The sequence below is a fragment of the Pongo abelii genome, chromosome 2 (assembly GCF_028885655.2).
Source record: "Pongo abelii isolate AG06213 chromosome 2, NHGRI_mPonAbe1-v2.0_pri, whole genome shotgun sequence".
Lineage (NCBI taxonomy): Eukaryota > Metazoa > Chordata > Mammalia > Primates > Hominidae > Pongo > Pongo abelii.
Genome location: NC_085928.1, coordinates 186,380,488 through 186,403,742, shown reverse-complemented (window position 1 = coordinate 186,403,742; position 23,255 = coordinate 186,380,488). Strand labels below are relative to the sequence as shown.

General features: G+C 34.9%; 1 long non-coding RNA gene across 6 annotated transcripts in view; it reads right to left on the bottom strand.

The window, feature by feature from the left end:
* The window catches only part of LOC134761060 (uncharacterized), a 207,445-nt gene that overhangs the window by 171,119 nt on the left and 13,071 nt on the right, over positions 1–23,255 (bottom strand). For all 6 annotated transcript variants that reach the window (XR_010139307.1, XR_010139309.1, XR_010139306.1 and 3 more), the window contains exon 3: positions 2,441–2,494. This is a non-coding gene — a long non-coding RNA (uncharacterized LOC134761060). The remainder of the gene's footprint in view (positions 1–2,440; positions 2,495–23,255) is intronic.

Below are 23,255 nucleotides of genomic sequence, written 5' to 3'. Positions count from 1 at the left end.
TCATTACAGCTCACTGCAGCCTTGACCTCTTGAGCTCAAGTGATACTCCTGCTTCAGCCTGCCAAGTAGCTGGGACTACACGTGTGCACCACCATGCCTGGATAATTTTTTTTTCTACTTTTTGTGGAGACGTGGTTCCACTATGTTACCCAGGCTCCTCTTAAACTCCTGGGTTCAAGTGATCCTCACACTTCAGCCTCCCAAAATATTGGGATTACAGGTGTGAGCCATTTTGACTGGCCATGCTTTCTTTTAAAGTGAATTGAAGTTAAGAGGCAGTTACAACTTGGGGTTTGTGGCTGTCTGGAATGGAAATATATTGGGTCATAAAGAGAGATAGGATTAGAGAGTACTGAAAAATACAAGAAAGGGGAAGAGGATAAATGAGATAAGGGCCGTTATGTTCAAGTTGTGATTTGGGGGATATAAAATAGGTAAGTTTGAATTTTTCACATTTTCATGTATCTTGGCCAAGGACTCTTTTTGAGAAATCGTTTTGGAATCAGAATTTATTTGGGGAATTTTTTCACACAAAGTAAAATCCATTCAATACATATTTTTAATTTTTTGTTCCTTCTTTTTTGTTCAAAGGTGCCTCTCATAAGAACAACGGCATAATTGTGCCAAAGATAATTAAGAATTCTAGTGGATATTTAGAACTTTTAACAAACTTGTAAACTTCTGGGTGGTAAATAAGCTCTTTACCCAGGTGAACAGTCTGTTGTTCTGATAGGAGACATTTTGTCCAGGTGAGCAAACTTTTGTCTAGACAAATCTGTTTTCAAGGATTTCTTGAAACAAAGAGAATAGGTATTTATTTTTTTGTCTAATAATCTCATTTTTCTCACTGCTCTGCCCAAACAGGAGTTTGAATATAGAACTGAGTCAGACACACAGTATCTGTGAACTTCAGCAAGTATTTCAGAAGAAGCAAGGGAATATCAACAAATTATGGTTTAATAAATGACTATTCCTCATCAATATTTACCATAATTGCATGTCCTCTTTAGTTCCTATGCATCAGTCAAGAGTATCTTAAATATATTTAACAAAATTACTAATCCTATAAAAGTTAACTTTTTGATTGATCAGAAGTAAATGGAATAAAAATACAAAACAGGTGGGACAAAGAAATTGCCTGAATAGAGGAGTTGTAAAAATTTTAAAACATTGATTTGGATTGGAGCCAGAATAATGAGCAAGACATCAGACTGTAACTTATATTTCTTCAGGCCCAGAGCTCCAGGGAAAACGAATCAATAGTACTGTTCTAGGTGTCAATCTGGCTTGCTCTTATGGAATCTCCAGGGCTCCTAACATCTAACCGAGTAAGCGTTTTCTGTTTGTCTGGAAGCCAAGTTCTCTTGGATATTAAGCAATGTAATACTCTGCTCTTATAGATCCTGTTGGTGATGGCTGCTAATGATGCTTTCTATTGTTTCTACCATTGATGTTCAACACAAGGACTAGCACAAGTGGTATGCTCTGTGTCCTCTCTCAAAGCTATCAGGAGTGTCTTCTTATTGTCAGTGCCACTGTGGGGTTGCAGTACTAATGTGCAAAGGTCTTTCATGTCTCTGCTTTTATGTTCATCTTAGTCTCATGGCAGCTGAGCATTGTATTTATCACTTAAAAACAGTTATTTTAGCTTTTTTCTCTGTAGGTTTCAAATGTTCCTATGGTGATCCTGTCTAGAGCAAATCTAAGTGTGAACATAATTTTCTCTTTTCTTTGATAACTGCAGGCTTATTGCTGGTCCACATGTTACTGAAATGCCAGGGGTTTGGTCAAGGTCCTGCTGCTTGCTGCACAGAAAACCAATCACTGAGATGATGAGTATTGCCAGGGAAGAAGGCTTTAATCAGGTGCTGCAGCCACAGAGATGGGAAATCAGTCTCAAACCCATCTCCCTGACCAACTAAAATCAAGGGTTTATATAGCAGGAAAGAAATGTAACTACATGCAGGAAAATAGGAATTAGGGAGGTGTAAGGAAGAGGAGTTGGTAATTAAGGCGTAGGTGATAGGTTAGGGAATCATCATGGGTGAGGGGTCTGGTGTCTTCATTTTCCAGATGCAGTGGTACAGTTCTTTAATTCTATCTGGGAGGCCTGATGCTTGGTTTCTTGAGAAAGGAACTCAGATAAGAAAATTGTCACTTTCTCAAGTTTTAAGACTGAGAGGATCAACTGCTATGTTTATTCAAAATAAATCATAAACATCAGTTCTTTGGGACAATTGGGCTGGTTTCATATATTTGCTACTTCACTTTCCTATTTAAGAAGTGTTTTCCAGAATCATCTTCAACCCATCAAGCAGATAGACAGTTGGCACATGCTGCCACTTGTCTTCAACCATGCTATGAAATATCTAAATTCCAAGGAAGAAACAATAGCTTAAGTAGGGGTATAAGCGCTCAGTTAAAATTGGAGGATGCCTACCTGAAAGCAGGATGCCTGGAAATGGGTTCAGTCATGAGATTTCAGGAGATGGACCTTGTGGGGAGAGATATGAAGCATAGTGTCATCAGGGGTTGCTGGTAAGAACACAAGGGGATATGGTGTCAGCAAGCAGAGACATTCTGTCCTTGGAGACCAAGGTCTGCGGGAGAGAAAGAAAAACTGAGGCAGAGTGAGACCATGTGGTAAGAAAAATGCACTCTCAGGCATTAAAGTCTCCTAAAATATGGCATCTAAAAGAACTGAGTAGCTGTATGACCTTGGACAGACAACACTGTTTCCTCATATTTATTTGTTTTCTAATTTAAAATGAAAAAGTTTGAAGTAAGTATTCTCCAAGCTCCCTTTAGTTACAAATTTGAATTCCTGGGAGAGAAAACCAAATTAATCTGCTAAACTGGGTAAAGACAAAACCTAACTACACCAGGAATCTGATCTTCTTATAATTTATAATAGAAAGATTCTCTACTGCAATAAACTAGTTTTCTCTTTCTGGTACTCTATTTGGTAGACTACATATATAATCATTTGGATGATTCATAAATAAGTGGTATGCTAAGAATTAAGGGCTATGTTTTATTTTCAATAACTTAAGTCTTTTAAAGATTTAAATCCCTTTAATATCTTAAGTGATACAGAAAGAAGAACATTGAATAAGGAGATGAGCTGCTATTTAGAGGTATAGAAGGCATTTCATTAAAGTAGTAGAAAGGTCGGAGATATTTACAGTAAAAGTAGTTCAGATTTCTACTAGAGGCATTTTGTAGAAATGAGGCATATACATTTTAGGTACTGAAAACTGCAGCCAAATATAATTTGTGTCTATATGCTAGATTTCTGGCAACAAATACACTTTCTAGTTTCTGTGTAAAATAATGCTGGGGACAGGAAAAAAAAATAACTTAAGTATTTGTTCCAGAAAACAATCTCTCGTAGACGATAAGACTGTGAACCAACCTGAAAAAGCGTACACTTTGATCGTCAAGCCTAGTTTTAAGACTCTAGCTTTGCTATATACATTTCAATACTTTTTTTTGCCCAATTCCAACCACCCTCTGTCTTGAAATATCTGCCTTCACCGGGGACTGTTGTGGGCTGGGGGGAGTGGGGAGGGATAGCATTAGGAGATATACCTAATGTTAAATGACCAGTTAATGGGTGTAACACACCAATATGGCACATGTATACATATGTAACAAACCTGCATGTTGTGTACATGTACCCTAAAACTTAAAGTATAATAATAAAAAGAAAAAAAGGTGACTGTAACACAGCTTCAGGCAGGTCCTTCAGGAGGTATTTCAGAAGAAGGCATTGTTATTCCAGGAGATGACACCTACATGCGTGTTATTGCCCCTGAAGACCTCCCAGTGGGACAAGATATGTTCTGTGTCTTAGTTTTTAACAAAAAATTTTAAAAAGTAAAAAATAAAAATAAAAAATTTTAAAAATAGAAAAAACTTGTAGAATAAGGATATAAATAAAAAATTTTTGTACAGCAAAAAAAAAAAAAAAAAAGAAATATCTGCCTTAAAATCTCCTATCCCAGGCCCATTGGATGTATGCTCTGATTTCCATATTTTGAGACACTACTAAGATTGGCACAGTGATGGTCTCTCTTTCTGTAGTAAGGTGCTATTTTGGGAGATCTAGGTTCACATCATAAACTTTATTGTAATTTATAAACTAAATGGTTAGTCTACATCATAAACTTTATTATAGTTAGTGTTTCTGTATCTACAGGCATACTTTTTCTAAAATTTCTTTGGTGTGAAATGCTTAAATTCCTGACCTTGAAAATATCATTTTCATATGTAAAGCTAATTTTATTTTTAAAATGCTTCCAGCTGGGTTTATAGCTCAAAAATAAGATTCTGTTATCTGCCCTTAAGTTAAAAAGAATTACCCTGTCAAATCTTCCTGCTATGATTTAAATATTCCCTTCATGTTGAGGTATGAGTAAAAAAAAATTAAAAAGTCATTCTGGGAAATTAACGAAAGGCTATAAATTTTGAAAGATTTTTGTTTGGCTGCAGGAAGCTCTGTACTAGTGACAGTGAAATTAGGACAAGATTTGTTTTCTAACAACCTTAATACTTCCTTTCTAAAAGAAAGCCCTGAAATTTAGGGGGTCAGTCTAGTCCTAAACCTGGATATAAAATGAACAAGATAGCAAAGGAATAACAACAAAAACAAAGTTTCCCCAGAATCCTATTTTGTTTTTCACAGAGCTTAGGAATATGGATTTGCTGTTGTTAATTCTGCTAACATTAGACTCCTTACTCCTAAACCTCTAAGAAGGGGATGGAGAGAGCTTAGGGTTCCTCCCTCATGATAGGCCTGCCTCTACACTCCGTGCTCTCAAGTGCAAAGAAATGGTTGAGTCAACTTCCTTGAAATGATAGACCAAGTTCTGGGGATGATAGAGGTATTAGTGCCTGAGACTGGTATATATAACTGCTTCTCTAAAAGTGTATTCTATTTTGGAAGGCACAGAATGAAATACTAGAGAATGATTAAAGGCAAGTCTTCATCATGGAGAAAATAATTTTACCTCCTTGATTTTTGTGTTCCATTTATGTTCTTTGGAGATATTTAATATTTCTTTTTTCTTTATCCTAACTATATATTTTCCCTTCTAAATATTCTAGTTATCATTTACGTTCTTGCTATGTATGTATATAGAAAAGGCATATCAAGTCATGCCTTCACGGACTAACTTGATTGATGACTCCGCACTGAGTTCTAAAATTATTTTAATTGGTACCTAATATTTTAAAATTAAAAATTTTTATAAAAATATTTTGAGTTCTGGGCTCTGTTAAAAAATCACATGGGCCAGTCACGGTAGCTCATGCCTATGATCCCAGCACTTTGGGAGGCCAAAGCAGGAGGATCAGTTGAGCCCAGAAGATTGAGATCAGCCTGGATAACATAGTGAGATAGTGATACAAAACAAAACAATACCAGCAACACCAACAAACAAACAAAAACTAGCCAGGCATGGTGGTGCATGCCTGTTGTTGCAGCTACTCAGGAAGCTGAGGTGGGAGGATGGCTTGTAGTGAGCCTTTATCACACCACTGCACTCAAACGCAGGTAACGCAGTGAGACCCTGTCTCAAAAAAAAAAGAAGCTGAAAGTACTGGGCCTATGTTCTTACCCGGCAATGATTGCCTGGGCTGAGTAAGAGTTGATTTCTTCAGACAGGGACTATATTGTCTAGTCCACCAATATTGCCACCACTTCCTATTTTCCTTTACATACTGTCAGACATATTCTTTGCATTTTCTGTCTGTCTATTGCAGTTATTTGAATGTATGTCCCTTTATATGGAGGAAGAAGAGGGCAGCATTCAATGAGGCCAATGAGTTCAGTAGTACCAACATCCTACAAAGTCTAGGATTTTGAATTTTAGATTTATAGTTTTAAGCAGAAGGCAATTTCATGTAATCAACATAATAGTCTCATGAAGTAGATAGTGTATCCTAATTTTATAGTTAAGAAAACTGACATTCAAAGGGTTGCAGAATTTTTTCCAAGTGTAGTAAGCTGCTATGACTACAGCAGAAATATAGGTTCCAAATTCCAAAACAAATATGCTTTTACTGTGCTATCCTGACTAATATAATTCTCTGGAATAACATCAAACTAGTGATTAAATTATTAAAGTTGATAGTGAAAGGAAGTAAATCCTTATGTGTGATGTTATAGCTGATTACATTTCTTTTGGGTTGAATTAGGATGAGAGTAGGAAACCAGAGACCAGGAAGAACCTGCCTCTGTTTTCCTGGCATGCTGATGAGGGGGAAATGGAAATGACTGGGAATCAGGCTGGACTTTATAACAAAATGATCAAATCCTATAAAATTTAATGATAAAAACTGAATCCACAAGTCAATGTCCCATTTCTTCATTTACAATGATGAGCAGATCTGTAAGAATGACTGAACATTGTGTTATGGTTTAAGATTAGGTGCATTGGTCCAAAGAGCACAAATGTGTTCATGAAGTTGAACTATAGAACTGAAGGCTGCATAAGCAGCACTGACTTAGAATAAAGGGAAGCTTTACATAGACTTACTCTCTCCCTTCCTTTCTTTCTTCTGCCTTTTATAAACACATATTGAAGCTCTACTATTTTCCTGGCTTTCTGCTAGCACTGGGCATATAGTGGTAAACCAAATACACAGGCCAATATAAACTATGATGGGGAAATCAGAAAACAAAATAAGGTGTTATGAGAATTTAATGATGTAATTTTACTTGGATTGGCATATTAGACGCCTCCCTTACAATGTAGAATTTAAGATGAATCTGGAAAAAAGAGTTGTAGCTTGTCAGGTAAAACTTGGGTGGAGGAGCATTTCTGTTCATAGAAATAGTAGGCATCACAGCAAGAAAGGATGTAGTTCAGATGAAAATTTTAAGATGGCTATTGTGGCTGATATGTCATGAGTACATCAGAAAGTGTCATAATGAAGACTGTCAGGTAAACTATAGGCATTCAGTTAAATTTGAACTTCAGATAAACAATGGATTTTTTTTGGAAATAAGTATGGTACATATTGTTTATCTGAAATCCTAGCCATGACATGAGACTGGACAGAAAGAGAGCAACCAGATGAGGCAGGAGCTTGGAGACTGCTTTAGAACTTTTATTTCATTCTCAGTTCAAAGAGGATGAGTTTGAGCAAGTGAGGGATATGATCCAATTTATTCTTTAAAAACTTTATTCTGGGCCAGGTGCAGTGGCTCACGCCTGCAATCCCAGCGCTTTGGGAGGCCAAGGTGGGCAGATCACCTGAGGTCAGGAGTTCGAGACCAGCCTGGCCAACATGGCGAAACCCCATCTCTCCTAAAAAAAACATACAAAAATTAGCCAGATGTGGTGGCGTGCCTGTAATCCTAGCTACCCTGGAGGCTGAGACAAGAGAATCACTTGAACCCAGGAGGCGGAGGTTGCAGTGAGCCGAGATCTCCAGCCTGGGCAAGAGAGCAAGAATCCATTTCAAAAAACAAACAAACAAACAAAAAAACACAAAACTTTACTCTGCTCTACAGTGCAGAGTATTTTAAGAGGGGCAAGAATGGAAACAGAGAGATAGTAATGAGGTTGCTACAAGAGTTCAGTTTAGAACTGGTTGTGTCTTATCCATCAGTGATGCAGAAATTATGACAAAAGTGATGCAGAAAAGTGGTCTGAATCTAGATATTTTGGGGAAATCCAAGAGGACTTGGATGAGTGCCATTTGGGAGATAAAACTATTAAAGATAATTTAGGTAGAAAGATAGAGGAGGCATATACTAAAATGTAGATAAGCCAATTTTTGGAGAATGTTTAAGGGGGTAATTTAAAAAGTTTACATTTGTTCATGTTAAATTTGGGATGCTTGAGAGATGTTCAAGTATAGATGTCAAGCTGGCAGATGGATATGTAGGTTGGGGATTGAGGAAAGGACTATGAGCTAAAAATACAAATATGTTTTCAGTCAGGTTTTAAGAAAAGAAGTAACAGAATTGATTACTTTTCTGTTGGGCATGCTTTAAATCACTCTATTCTAGTTATTTTATTCTAAAAATATAACTTTTATTTTGATGGACAATTGGAAAATAATGTTTTAATATGCAAAATATTTAAATAAATATTTATTAGGGGGAGTTACTATTAAAGCCATCTTCTATCTTTTTATTTCCCTTCCTTTGCATTTCGAAGGGTGATCTTCTAAACTTGCCTGCCTCTCTGGGAGTACTGCCACCCCTTCTGCCCTACAGAATGGGCAATGGCCCTGATGCCTGATGATTCTTTGAAGTAATGTGCAAGGCTCCTTGAAGAAGGCACAGTGGTTGGGAAATTTTAGATTTTTATAAGTCTTTTGCAATATTTCAGGTCTGAAATAATTAGAGAGTAAATGAGGGGGAAGAATCTGAGCGCAATTTCAGGTGTGGGATTGATAGAGTTTCAAAGCTGATTGAAGATGAGCTGTAAGAACAAAGGAGGATTTAACAATTTTTTATTCCAGTGTTCTTTCTTTTACTCATTCTAGAGCTAAAATACAGAAGCATTTCCTAAACATTTGTACCACTAACCAAACAAAGAGGCTGGATTGCAGTAATGGAATTTAGCACAGGTCAAATTTAACTGTTCCTGAAAGTGCTACCTACAGCTGCTTGACCCAAAGTTATAAGGGAGGCAACAAGCCCAAATGTCTCCTCATCTGTCACATGAAGATAAGCAGCTGCCTCTGTCCATGGTTTTTTGGAAGAGTAGGAGATGTCCTATCCATAAAGAGCCTTTGGTCTAGAAATAATCATGATCATGAGAACAAGAAATTAGGGAAGATTGCACATTAGTGCAAGATGCAGTATTTTGTCCTCCTTTGTCTTTTTGTCTTTGAGATTAAAGTGCTGGATTCTCACAAAGTTGTATTTATCTATACTATTAATAGTGGGAAAAGTTGTAAAATGACTTATTACATCTTATTACATCTTACATTACTTATTACATCTTAAAATAATCAACTTTCTTGAGTACCTATTATCTTTATTAAATAAAAATGTTTGGAGTGTGTACATTATGAGTTATATATAATATCAATTCAAATTTGAAGGAATTCCAGCATTATTTTATTCATTTTTATTGAGCATATGTGAAGCACATTGTGTTACAATCTCTTTAAATAATTTATTAGTTATGTTTCAAAATCACTATTTGATATAGGTGGGTGGCAAATTATATATTACTCAATTTTTTCATGGTCATATTATGAATGAGATTTTTGTCCTTTCACACGGAAATAGCACATCTTTTTGCAACAGGTTTAATAACAGAATTCCGAGTTACGCTAAAGAAAGCAAATTACTAAAAATGCAGATAGTCAACAAAATAATAGCATGTGCATCATGCATCAAAAAGATGAGTAAATGAAACTTCAACTATATATAAAAATTTAGCAATCAATTTCTTATGTGAATAATGTATATATTTTGGATAATGTAGGACTATGACAACAGAAATAAATTGTATTGGCTCTTTATTTTTTTCTACTTTTATTTTGGGTTCAGGGGTACATGTGCAGGTTTGTTCCGTGGTTAAATTGCATGTCACTGAGGCTTGGTATACAAAAGATTCTGTCACCAAGGTGAGCATAGTGAGCATAGTACCCAACAAGTAGCCTTCCAAGACAGGGCCATTCAAGAGGAAAGAGGAAAATAATTTGACCTTCAGTGCCTTAAATCGAGATTAATAAAACCTGTATGGCAGCTGTCTATTTTTGGAGTATTGAGCAATACTTAAAATATTCTGTTAAACTGTGTACTATAATGTCCACAAAATGAGTTAGCATTTGAGGAATATATGCAATAATTTCTTTTTTATCATTGCCTTAGTCAAGATTTTACTTCAGTTAATGAAGTTTTTACAAAGTATCTTGAATTTTCCATGTATTTCATGTTGTACATGATATTTGGATAAAATGTATTATTTGATAAATACATTATTAGATGTATTTAATATATATTATATGTTAATTAAATATATTGATGTATATTACATATTAAATATATAGATAAATATATTTGATATACTATTAGATGAATATATTATTAAAATAAACATGAATCTCTTAATCACAAGGTTTTAGAGTCAGTTTAAAGTTTATACCTATTACCATTATATCATCAACCACTTGATTCACCTTACATATTTGACATACATCATTCATTTAAGGTCTTTTAAAGCCTCAAGAATGAGGTACCCAGATCAACCTTCCAGATAGTGCCACATTTACTTTAGATAAAAAGGTGCCACACTTTCTCTTATTTTGAGATTAAATAACTTGGCTAAATGTTTCTAGAATTCTCACGAATAATTGCCTTGTGTTTCAAATGCTTAGTTGGTTGACGGTGAAGTTAAGAAGCTACTGAGTGAAGTAACAAATGAAAAGATTCATTTTTTGATGCTTTGAAAGGCACCCATATGCACACATACTTATAATAACAACGATAATAGTAATAATAATAATAATACTATTAATAATGACACGATGTAAAAGTTTTAAAAGTTTGTTATTGTAATACAACTTTTCTTTAACCTCTACAATGTCCAAAATAATGTTACATATTTCCTTATAGATCCTCACTGTAATATGGGGATCTTGCCTTACCTTTAAATTTAGAATGATTAAACCTTTAAAGATACACTTTTCAGATATTATTAAACTTAGAAATAGCCAGAACTTTCTGAGTACCCACCAATTTTGATGACTGGTAGGTGGATAATTGGTATATCTGTTATGGGGCTTGGGATTCAGCATTTTATAAAATTCTACACGTTTTTGATGTATAGAAGGGTTAAGCACATATATGTAGACTAAAAGCAACATAAAACCAGAGTTGATTTCTTTTTATCAATTGCTGCCCAATTACTGAGTGTTAATTGAATTGACCATTTATGCTTGTATTTCAATTTAAAGAGAACAAATATGGCATGAAGGCTTGTAATCAACAAACTTCTGGTGCTGTTTTAGATTGCATTTGCAGTGTTCTGCAGCATATCTCTTTTTGGATATTGGCATCTATAATAATAATTATTATAATACCTTATATCTCAAGGATAATGATAAATCTGCCATTTACTGATAGCTTTCCAGACTCTGTGAGCTACTAATCCTCACAGCATCCCACTAGATATGTATTATTATTACAATGTTATAGATTACGATGGGGTTGTGAGTGGATCCTGCTACTAAGTGGCAGAAGCCCTGAGAAAATCCACGTCTGTTTGTCTCTCTAGCCTGAGTTATTTTCTCTACAGGATTAAGACTCTGCTTCTATATAAGATCTATTTTTTATAGTTTTGAAAAATCAGTTTATAGACGTTTCCTAATTTATCTTCGGAACAACGACATGGGCTACACTGGCTAGCAAACCAGCATGAAAATACTGTTTTGACATCCAAAGAGTTTAAATGCCTCTCTCAATTTTAAATATTCAGATCTCAGTTTAAATTCCAAGACTCTATCATCTTTATTTCCTTCTCCTGTAGACAAAGCACCTACTTTGTACAAGGGACTGGGGAAATACAAAGACGTAAGATACTGCCCAGACCCAATAAAGAGGCTCCAATAGGCTATAGTTAGACCTACGCACTTCTAAGCATAACTAACAGCGCATGGAAATATTCAACATGCATAAAGACAAAAAAAGCAACAAAGTTTAGATAAAAGACCTGTGTGTGTGTTGTGTGTGCATGTTTGCTTTTGCATAATCAGAGAGGTGGAACTTGAGCTGAATCTTGAGGAAGAATAACATTTAGATGCATAAAAATGACTGGAGATTGCATATTAGGTATGGAAAAAGAAATGAGTGGTGTGTGGTTTCCAGAGCTGCTGAATGGCAGGAATGACTTTATCTTTGGTAATTCTCCTTGGTAATCAAAAAATATCTTTTGATAGAGCCTCCTATGAGTCATTCTTTCCATGTGTAGAAAAATATTCGAGGTTTGAACAGTGATTTCAAAGCATCTGCCAAAATATACAAAATAATTGTTTACCTTTGTTTTTAATTATTTACTATGTAAATGTGATAAACTGCTTTCTATATCACCCCAGGTCAAAGCACTCAACATTTCAAAATGGTGAGCATTTCATCAGCATTGCAAATTTCCTTATGTTATACAAGTATTCTTTTCTTCCTGGTGATTAAATTCTGCTTTTGAAAATTTAAGCCCTTTTATTCATAACCCATCAGTAATCATTGGATGATGTTTCTTATTTTCTGGTGATGTAATTTTTTCTTTTAAAAAATATATGGAGTTAGGCTATTCTTGTCATAAATTACATTTTAACAAAGGTTAAAAAGTATTTTGGTTTGTACTTTTCACTCTTCCTCAGGCTTTTGATAATTATAAGCACACAAAAATAATGTTATTTATAGATAATTAACTGAACCATCAATAAATCTCCTTATGTAGACTCACCCCCATCCCCAAAAAGATTTAAGAACTATTTTTGAAGAAGTATTAATTTTTTTAGTATATATTATAGTAATAATAGACAATATTTTAAAATTGAATAAGTTCACCTCTAATTATTATATCTTCATTTTGTTTTGGCTTGTTTCATTTACTTCTGGTCAGCTATATCTGTGTATGTATATATGCACATATGCATATATATGTATGTATGCACATATGCATATATATGTATGTATGCACCTATCTATCCAACCCATCCATCCACTCACACAAAATCACACACACACAGTGAGAACACTCATGTTCATGCTGTTTAGATTACTGCTTTTGACCATTTCCATATTTATCAGAAAAATGTGTTTTCCAAAGAATATCTACACTTTCTTCATAGCTGTCATTTTATTGTTTTGCTTTGCTAAATCATTCACCTGTTATTGGACAAGACATAAACATACATAGGGTTTCTTAAATTATTTTTCCCGCTTTTCTTTCTCTTTTCCTTGTAACTTTCTCCTTGTCTTTCTTGATCTCTGGTGGATTTAGATATGGCAAAGAAAGGCTAGAGCTTACTGAAAAAGGAATAATTAAGCAAGATACCTCGATTACGCCCAAGACCAAAACGTTTCGAGTTCTAATACAGCATTCAATAGCCCCAGCTGTGAAAGTTTTTTAGTTCTCATTCCTTTACTTTGAGATCATGTGGCAGCAGAGAACACATGGCTCTTGAAAACAGTAGACTTGGGTCAATATTCTGTCTCTGCTATGTACCAGTTATATTTGGTTTGTACTCATACCACTTCTCTGGGCCTCAATTTCCTCACCTGTAAATTGAAAGGGTTAGGTTTCAAAAAGCCATGAATGTACAATAGAGGCAAAGGAGAGAAGCAGAGAATTTTGAGTGTCACATTTCTCTAAAAGAAGCAAAGAATGAGGTTGACTTTACAGCCTTTTAAAAGATGTGATACTGGCTGCATACTTAAGGGAAAACAACAACTAGGCTTGTGAGGATTTGGAGAGCTTAGCAGATGATTGCTACAGATTAAGAATCCGTAGAGAAGTCACATATAACCGTACACTCCATTAAAGCCTTAAATGGTGCGAGGAAGTCTGACTGAATAGATATCAACTAAGTGAGGATGAATGCAGTAGAACACGTTTATGGTTCTACATAATCGTATTTCTATATTGCATCTTGATAACTGGCTAAAGGGAATACTTCTGATTTCTTTTCAATACTATTATATCTTCATTATGCTATTGTGAATTGAGGATCATATTTTTTCAAACACATGTCTGCAAGTCCGTTGTGGTAGTCTTAAAAAATAACTGAAAACGTGGCACTGAGGTTGATCAAAGAATAAATTAATACATTTAGTCATTACATTAAACGGGTCTGTCACAGGCTGACAAAAGATGTGTTGGTGAATACCCTCCTAACTCTTTCTTCCTCGTTAGAAAATTCTGTTTAAAGTGAATTATGTTAAAAATTAATGAACATGGTGGGATTGTGGGAGCTTAAAAAACCTGATTGATGATTTTGTTGTGGTTATTTGTTGCTATACAACTCATGTCAGGTTTTACATCCAGCACTATCAAAAATTCAGAAAATGAGAAACATGCTGGCAACTGATTTGGTGTAGAGATTGGGTATAAGAATTTGAGCCTAGTACTTTACCTTTTCTAAACTCAGTCTGCTCAGTTTAAGTATGGAAATGATGATGATGATAAAAAATAAACTAAATTCACAGAACTTTTCAGTGGCTCAAATGAAAAATGGAAATAAATATGTTTTATAAAGGATTATACATATGGGAAGACTTTCACCACTACTGGTCAGTTTTCACAATACATAAGATGGTATAATCTTTAATAGGAATAATACATAAATCTTTCCTCGAACAGATAATAAATAGCTCTCTTTGCTATAAACTATAAATACAATAAGCAGAATTTTTTGTGTGTAAAAGCATTGATTATCATTTAATTAACTGAAAATGTACTCTGTGTTATGCTTGTGCTAAGCACTTTTATTACATTACCTCATTTAATACTGATGCTTCAGGAAAATAAGTTATTGACTATCACACAACCAGTAAATGGCAGGTTTAGAATGTGAACACCTACAGGTCTGTTTCCTCTGTTGCTCTCACGTTCTGCACACATGCTGCTCTTTTTGACTTGACCTCACCTTTATCCATCTGATGCTGAAAACTACCTATCCTGCTTTTCAAAAATATTAACTCTGGTTCAGTGAACTGACAGTCTAAAACAGAAAACAGACGAGTAAAGACTGAAATAAACTCACACACTAGGTACATATTAGGATGGCTTCATTTCAGGAGGTATACAAGAATAATATTATATATGTCATACAGGTGAAGCTTTTAGCATATGTGTGAGGTAAGAAATATATATAAAGGAGGATACACTTGTGGCAAGAGGCTAAGTTATTGGTGTCATGAGCGTAAGAGGCAAAAGCTCTTATTTTAGTCCCAGATAGCTGTGTGCCTTTGCACAAGTCATTAAAGTTTTCTGTATTGCCCATTTTCTTCATTTGGAAAGTGAGAACATTGAAATATTTCCTATATTATAGTGACATATTGAGATTTAAATAAATTCATCTGAGTATGATAGATCATAATACAATGAGTGTGAGAGATTTTAACATAATAGGGAATTTTAATTTTCATGTTAAAAAATTCTAGAAAACATTTTTTCATTCATTTTCAGGACTTGATTTTAGATACTATGCTTTTGTTTTGTATTGGTAGTAAGTAAGTGACCCAATTAAACTGGCATTTTTGTTTTTACATGTGCAAAGCATCTCCTATGGAAATAAAATTAAAATAATTGTTCACTTCCATCCAGAACTGTCATGTTGCAGCCATTAGCAAGCTATAGTAAAATGTTTGTAAGATATCAATAATGGATTACAATATAAATATTTATGGAGTGCTGTGAGGTAGTTAGTTTCCATCAAGCTGGGACATGCAAAATTGAATAGATACTGACACTAAACAAGACTTTGATTAAGTGGTTGTGGCATAATCCTTTTCCAATATTAAACAAATACCATCTTTAACATTGTTTGAGGTAAAGTGGGTTTTGGAATGTTGGTAGCAGCAAAAGTCTCTCTCATAAAATATATATTATTTTAATGGATCATGAATATAGCATAGCTTTGTAAATCTCTCTATTATTTTCTAAGTTTACACAGTGGGAAGAAAACATTTAAAAAATATGCCTATCTAGTAGTGCCTAGATATTTTGGAAAAAAAATGTATTTGTCGTGGCTAATTTGAGATGTCAGCTTGACTGGATTAAGGTATACCTAGACAACTGGTAAAGTATTGTTTCTGGATGTTTCTGTGAGGATGTTCTCCACAGGAGATTGATGTGTGAGTCGGTGGACTGAATGGGGAAGATCTGACCTCAGTGTGGGTGGACAATTGACTGGGAGCCTGGACAGAACGAAGAACAAGAGGAAAGCATTAGGTTGGTGCAAAAGTAATTGCGGTTTCTGCTATTAATTTCAATGGCAAGAACCACAATTACTTTTGTACCACCTAAGAAAATTTCCTCTCTCTCTCCTGGAGCTACAGCACCCTTCTTCTCCTGTGCTTGGACATCAGCACTCAAGGTTCTCTGGCTTTTGGACTCTGATATTTATACCAGTAGCTCCTTGGGTTTTTGGGCCTTTAGCCTCAGATTAACAGTTATGTCATTGGCTTCCCTGGTTCTGATGCTTCTGAACTTAGACTGAGCCATGCAACCAGCATCCCAAATCTCCAGCTTACAGATGTCCTATTGTGGGGTTCTCAGCCTCCATAATCAATCACATGAGTCAACTCCCCAGATAAATCCCCTCTCATCTGTCTATCTATCTATCTATCTATCTATCTATCTATCTATCTAATCTATCTATCATCTATCCTACTGGTTCTATCTCTCTGGAATATTCTAACATAACTCTTAGCATTTCTGTCTCCAAATATAAATGATTATCATATTAAGGCATTCAAATTGGTTTTGACTAGTTATTTTCTCTATTTCTGTCTTCTATTTTGTTGCTTAATTTTTTCCCTCAGGGAAACTTGATTTATGGAGTGGGGTCTACAACCAAACCATTCCTGTGGCATCCCTAAAAATTATTTCAGACAAATGACGTAAGCTCTTTTAAAATAGTACAGATTCTGTAGGCCATATCTTTTTACTACTGCCTAATTACTGAGTATTTTACTTAACCTGTACCAGACACTTTTCAAAGTGCTTTACAAATATAAATTGGCATAAAAATCATGGCAAGGCTGCTAAAAAATATTTATCCTATATTTAGAGATGAGATAAATGATTATTGCTTGATTTTTAAAATGTCACGCTAGGTCATTTTCCAATAAGCCCATCTAAGCATCATCTGACATGCTGAGAATGTAACTTTGTTTGGCTAACAATCAACAACTGAAAAGTGTGTGGATGGTTTATGGTCCTTTGAGGTTAGAGATTGACCTGCAGAAATTAAAGAGTTTTTATAATTTGATAGCCATGGAGATATATTAACTCTAAAGGTGATATGGTTTTATAGCTCTGTTGAAAGTTAACCTAGTGAACACTAATGCAATTTGCAATTTGACTTCAATCTTCCTTTCCAACCACTTTTTCTGCTGATTTCTTCATAAATGTGTTAGATAACACTTTAACGAGTGCTAGCTAGTTTTTAACTTCTACAAATATTATCCCTATTTTACAGGTGGACGGAAATGTGGCACAGCAACCTTAAATAACTTGCCTGAAGTCACATAGCTAATAATGGGGTACAGCAGGGATTCAAATCCATGTATTTTGGCTCAAAACTTGTGTTCTTAACCATAAACAGTTTGGCCCTTCTCATATGCCAAGATATTTATTATTATACCCCTGCCCCATTAACAACAAGCAAATTTCTAGTCTCCTCATGCCATATGTAAGGCATTAATTGAGGTTCTTCATGTATAACTACTCACCATGGGTTATAGTCTCTTGTCTTTACAAAACAGCTTCGGAGAGCCAGTTCACTCAAACATATTGGCATACTCTGTGGTGCAAATTGAGCTTCAAGAATTTTGGTATAGGCCTTAAATCAGGAGAACAATCAGCTTATTAATCAGCTTGTTAATCAACAAAGGATCTCTAACAGGTTGAGGTCTTGTATTCTGCTTTACAGAAATGAGTTAGTGATAACCCAGTATACTTTTAAACAGTTAAGCAATTGTTTCCAACCAAGATCTCATTTGAAATGACAATTATGAAATGTAAGAACAAGGCTGCAGTTTGTATGGAAATGTGTCCTGAATTTTGATTTGGTAACTCAGATGTGATGAAGACCACCATATTGTTAATTAATTTTTGGTAATCATGACATTGGTAGCTAAATGAAATGTCCTGGGGTTGTTTGTATGTAAACCTCAGGTGATTAGGAGCAGTTCCCAGAACAGTTCGGGAACCTTGGAAGACAGGATCTCTGTAGTTGTGGGGTGAAGAGCTCCCTGGTGCAGGAGAGAATTGCCTTCTTCATAATGAAGGTTCCACACATTTTGCTGCCTCCATCACACTGCTGGAGAAAGAAGATAATTTAAATAAGAGAAATGAATAATGTTACAAAATGCTGACCTTCGTGGTGACACTAAAGGATCTTCAGAGTTGAGATATGGTCAGACTCAAGTCAAGGGGTTTAGGTTTAACACGTTGATGTAAGCTCTCCTCTTGCACTGAAGCAGAGTGGGAGAAAAGACAATCTGTAGAAGAGGTTTTCACAATTCTCTGAAGGACAAGGATTATAAGTCTTGCCAAGATCATAGAAAACTCTTGTTGCTAATGAAAGGAGTTTTGTGTGGGCTTTGTCAAAGTCAGGGACTGGTAAACAGTGTGTTTGGAGAGCAGTTATGACCAGGATTATCGGTACCATTAAGGTGATGTATGTAAATTAAACCACTGGTAGACATAGTAGAGAAAAGCAACTACTCCGAGTCTGCTTTTCTTGCTATCATATAACTCAGTTTGCAGATTGTATAAAATAAATTTCATTTTGGTTGCTTCCTTTTGATTATCATATATCTCAAATATCTAATGCTTCTCATTTAAATTTTAAAAATTTGACTTGCCTGCCCTAAATGTCAAATTCAAAAGTTGTGTGACTTTCTTTTAAAATAAACATTAAGACATTTTGATTTTGAAAACATTCATGACTATACAAGATAGTTTGATGAACAACACTAAGTTTGTGTTGTTTGTATACTGCTTTTTATTTTGTGGTAAATTGTTGACAAACTAATGCATCCTTTCTTCATGTCATAGATGTATAACCACTCTACCACATCAAAAGCCCAGGGATTGCACTGTAGAAAATCTCATTATCAGCACTAGCTTTCTGAGTGTACTTTTGGACAAGAAAAAGTATTTATGTTTCATTAACTACTAAGATTGTCATGTTTTAGACATTTCAAAGAGACAATGCTACTGTGTTTTGTTCCCAGTGACTGAAATGTGGAAAGCTTCGTATTTGTTATTGTGTAATGTGCCATTATCTCCCATGAAAGCTTCAGGCCTGTGTGACACATAGCTAAAACTGGGCATTTGTTTCTACTCTGCTTATTCTTTTATAACACATGTAGAGAGTTAAAAGAGAAAGTGGTATCTGTTGGAAGTATACCCTGAAGAATTGTTAGTTTTTTCAATTTAAAAAAAAGAAAAAAGGAAAACCAAACAGAATACCAAACTTCCAAGATGAAATTAAAACATTTTCATTTTTAAATAGCCCCAGATATCACTTAGCATGAATCAGAGAACAAATAGAGTTTCTCTGCATCACAGTTAGGCCAATATGCTTCAGTGAACTGTCTCTCCAAAGCTCTTTTGTAGGGACAAGCGACTATAAGCTATGGCGAGTATTTACACAAGAAGAACCTCTTTACTTTGTTTATACATCTTTTTTCTTCCGTTTTTAACCAACTGTACAAATATAAGCAGAAAAAAATTGGGCGTAACCAGGAAACACTGGAAGAAGATTTTAATTTGGTACATTATAAACCTGATATGAGTAAATAATGTAAGGTAATTACTCTTCAACTTTTACTATTAATTTGCCCACAATAAGGACAGAAAGAACTGCTTTCCTCGGCGCTTATCAAACTGTCTAGTTTTTGTGCTTGGACCCTCGTGTTAAGTGGGATAGAAACACATTCAGAGGATAAGGATAAGGGAATATGTAACTCTCATATTCAGAGTCATTGAGAGAACTGCAGATAGATTACAGAAGATATGATTGCTATCTTCAAATATTTTAAGAGTTGTCATGGAGAAGAGGGATTAAACTCATTATGTATAGCCTTCCAAAGGATTAGAGCCAGGAGAAACGAGTAGAAGCCATAGGGAGCTAAGCTTCAGCTAAATATAAGAAAAATGTTGAGTCCAAATAGTCTGAGGAAGGAACAGATTGCCTTTAGAGGGTATGCATTATGGATCAATGGAAGTCTATAACTTACTATTTGCATTCACTGGCAGGGGTGTTCTACAATGACATCAAGTAATGAATGAGTAATTAAATAATTTTCTGATTCAATAAAACATTGGTTTAGCCAATATGTGCATTTTAAATTTAATTAAAAATTATGCTGGAGTTTATTTTAAATAAAAACTATTCTATAAATTTCTTGAATACCTGAATTAATTTAGGTAATATAGAAGACACATACGCTTCTTTATGCTAAGTGTAGAATCACTGTATGTAACAGGTGGATGAGATTTTTTAAATCATTGAGTCCGACACCTTTATTTTATAAATGAGGAAGTTGAGACAAAGAAGTGATGTGACTCGCAAACATTCATAGAATTAGGGTCAAGGTTAAAGTTGAAAGGCAGGATTTCTGATTAACAGATCTCTTTACTGAAAGAATGGAAAAGGATGTGTGCTCTTTGCTGAATGCCACCAGCAACTACAAGTATTAAGCCACACTAAAAGAGAGCTATCTTTATTCATTGTGTGTGTATAAACTTGCTCACTTACAAGCTTAAGCTATTAGATCCCAGGATTCTTTCCTAATTGCTGTGTCTGATACTTGTATCTTTGCCTCTTCATCATGTTTGGTTGATCCTTAATTCTTTAGAAGTTCCAAATAAGGCTTTACAGGATCTCAACGTATAACACTGAAGATAGCCTTTTAGAGCGTTCTTGGACTCAGGTGTTGTAAAACAATGAGGGTATTGTTTAAAATATGTCAGGAAGTAAGAATTTTTGGTCTAGTTATACTCCACATTTAAATATGACTATCTGCCCCATCCAAATTTCAAAACACATACATACATGTACACACACACACACACACACACCATTTTGTTGGAATAGATATTCAATTACTGCTGATAGCAAGAAAAATGTTTGAATATTATTATCACTAAGGAGGGAAGGGGTTAAAGTTGTATTCTGTCAAAAGGCATAATGAGCTATGACTCCAACTTACCAAACTTCTAACACTATCAAATGGATTCTTTGGTACTGAGGAGACTAAGCATTAGTTTATTTCCCTGTTTTTTTTCCCCCTCACTGTTTGTGATTTTATTCATAAATCATATACATAGCCAGAAGAGGTGGTCACACTTACCAATAACATTAAAATAAAATTGTTCTGAAAACCATAGTTTTATGCAAAGACATCTGTGAGTGAGAAAACTGTTCATTTTATTTTCTCTCTTGCTAGTTATAAGAGACCAAACCAATTTCAAGGTGTCCTCTCCTGTTTACTTCTTTGTGCATGTCACGGTTTTCTGAGTAGGTTAGAGCCAATTTTTTACATCTGCAAGTTAATGCCTGCCAAAAATTGACCATTCAATGGGCTCATTCCCAGTTTAATTGGCCACTGGCTTCTTTTTTCTGAGAACACAAGAGGCCAATTGCACCTGCATTGAGCCTGATGGAGATTCAGAAAAAGAATATTTTAACAATTCTATTTTAGTGTGTGACTCATTCTTTTTTGTAGGAAGAAAAAAGTGACATTGTCACATTGCAATGTGTAGCAATATATTTATGATTATTTTACTTGTATTTGTAATGTAAATTTTGTTGCAAAATACATGGTGATTTGACTCTTCAATAACTCCATGAATTTGTTCTTTGAATTTAAAAGGCATAATCAAAAGACTTTTCTCTAGGTTGATAATGCAAACTTATTGTTGCGCAAGTTTATCCTTGAATGCTTAAAATAATGAAACAAGCATAAAACAATTTGTATTCATACACTTATAAGAAATGAGGAACTGATGGAATAAAGAGCATGACATTGATACTAAGGTAAATATTACATATAAAATTATATAATAATTTAAGTAAGATTATATAATTTATACATAATATAAAATTTATAATTTTACAATTATATATTCTTATTTAAATTATGTATATTTTTATGACTACTCAGGATAGAGTAATTATATGGTATCTCTTGGTCAGAATTGTGAAAGAGCTCCATCTGATGCATTCATTAATTAAAATGAGAGTGTGGTGAGGATAACGCAACTCTGAGGAGCATACTTTTTTTATGTAGAGATGAAGGGAAGTAGGCCACTTTCAGATTTGTGGGGACTGAAATCATGTTTGCAATGTTAAGTAGATCATATTATGTCACATTCTTTGCTTATGATTGCTCTGTAACCCTCCAATACTCAAAAGAGAAAGTCCATACTGCTGATGTGGCATTCAAGTCCCTCTATTCTCTAGCTATTGCTCAATTCTCCAGTATCATCTCTCATCAGCCCCTCCTATGGGCTTTATGATCCAGAAATGCCAAATTGCACACAACCAGTTGTTCATCAACTTAGTACCTTAGAGAGAGGTTACCACAAATCAAAGAATGCCAAGGTTTAACAAGAGTCACCACAAGCTAGGGAGAGTCAGGAGAGGATTCTTCCCTGGAGCCTATCGAGGCGCCATGCTCCTGCCAACACCTAGATTTAGATTTTTAGCATCCAGAACTGTGAGAATACATTTCTGCTGTTTGAAGCCACCAGCTTGTGGTAATTTGTTATGACAGCCCTAGGAAACGAATATAACTGCTATGTCTTTTGTGAAAGTTAATGGCAAACTGTCAGCCCAGTAAAGACAAGATAACTAATGATACAGAAATTTCATGAATAAAGTTTAGAGGCACCTCATCAAGTTGAGAATCACAACAAGCTTGAGTTTGTGAAGAGCAAAGGGTCTTATAGCCTCACCCTTGAATTTTACCCTGAAGTCTTATTTTACTGCCAAAGCCCTGGTTTTGGTCCTTTACATAGAGCCAAAGCATAATGGTCACACCTTTGATTTGGCAGAAAATAACTTCATCTTTCAAGCTGAAATTAATTGGCTTCTTATATACTCACTAAATTTTGCTTACAAACTGGGTTATTTCCTTACCGCATCTCTTCCTTGCAATTTCTTATCAAATGCAGCTGGTAAAAAAAATGGAATAAAATAAATCAAGCAACCTAACAAAAACCAAACAGAGCATGCTTTTTACATCTTGTCTAAGATTCCACTCCTCACCTACAAACTTGTCATATCCATACTTTATCTTTAATATAATCTCACACATTTTTATCAAATGTTTTTCTACCCCATAACACAGGTTGTCACTTTTTCAGCTTCTCACCACACTTCTCATCATTTCTCCAGGATTCTATAATGACTTCCTTGTGGAGTAATACCTGGTCCTAAATCCACTGTTAGGTTTTTGTTAAAGAAGCAACCCACTTCTAGTCCATGTCTACCTTGGTTATCTTTTGCCTCAACAAAATTGTATAATAAACCACTAC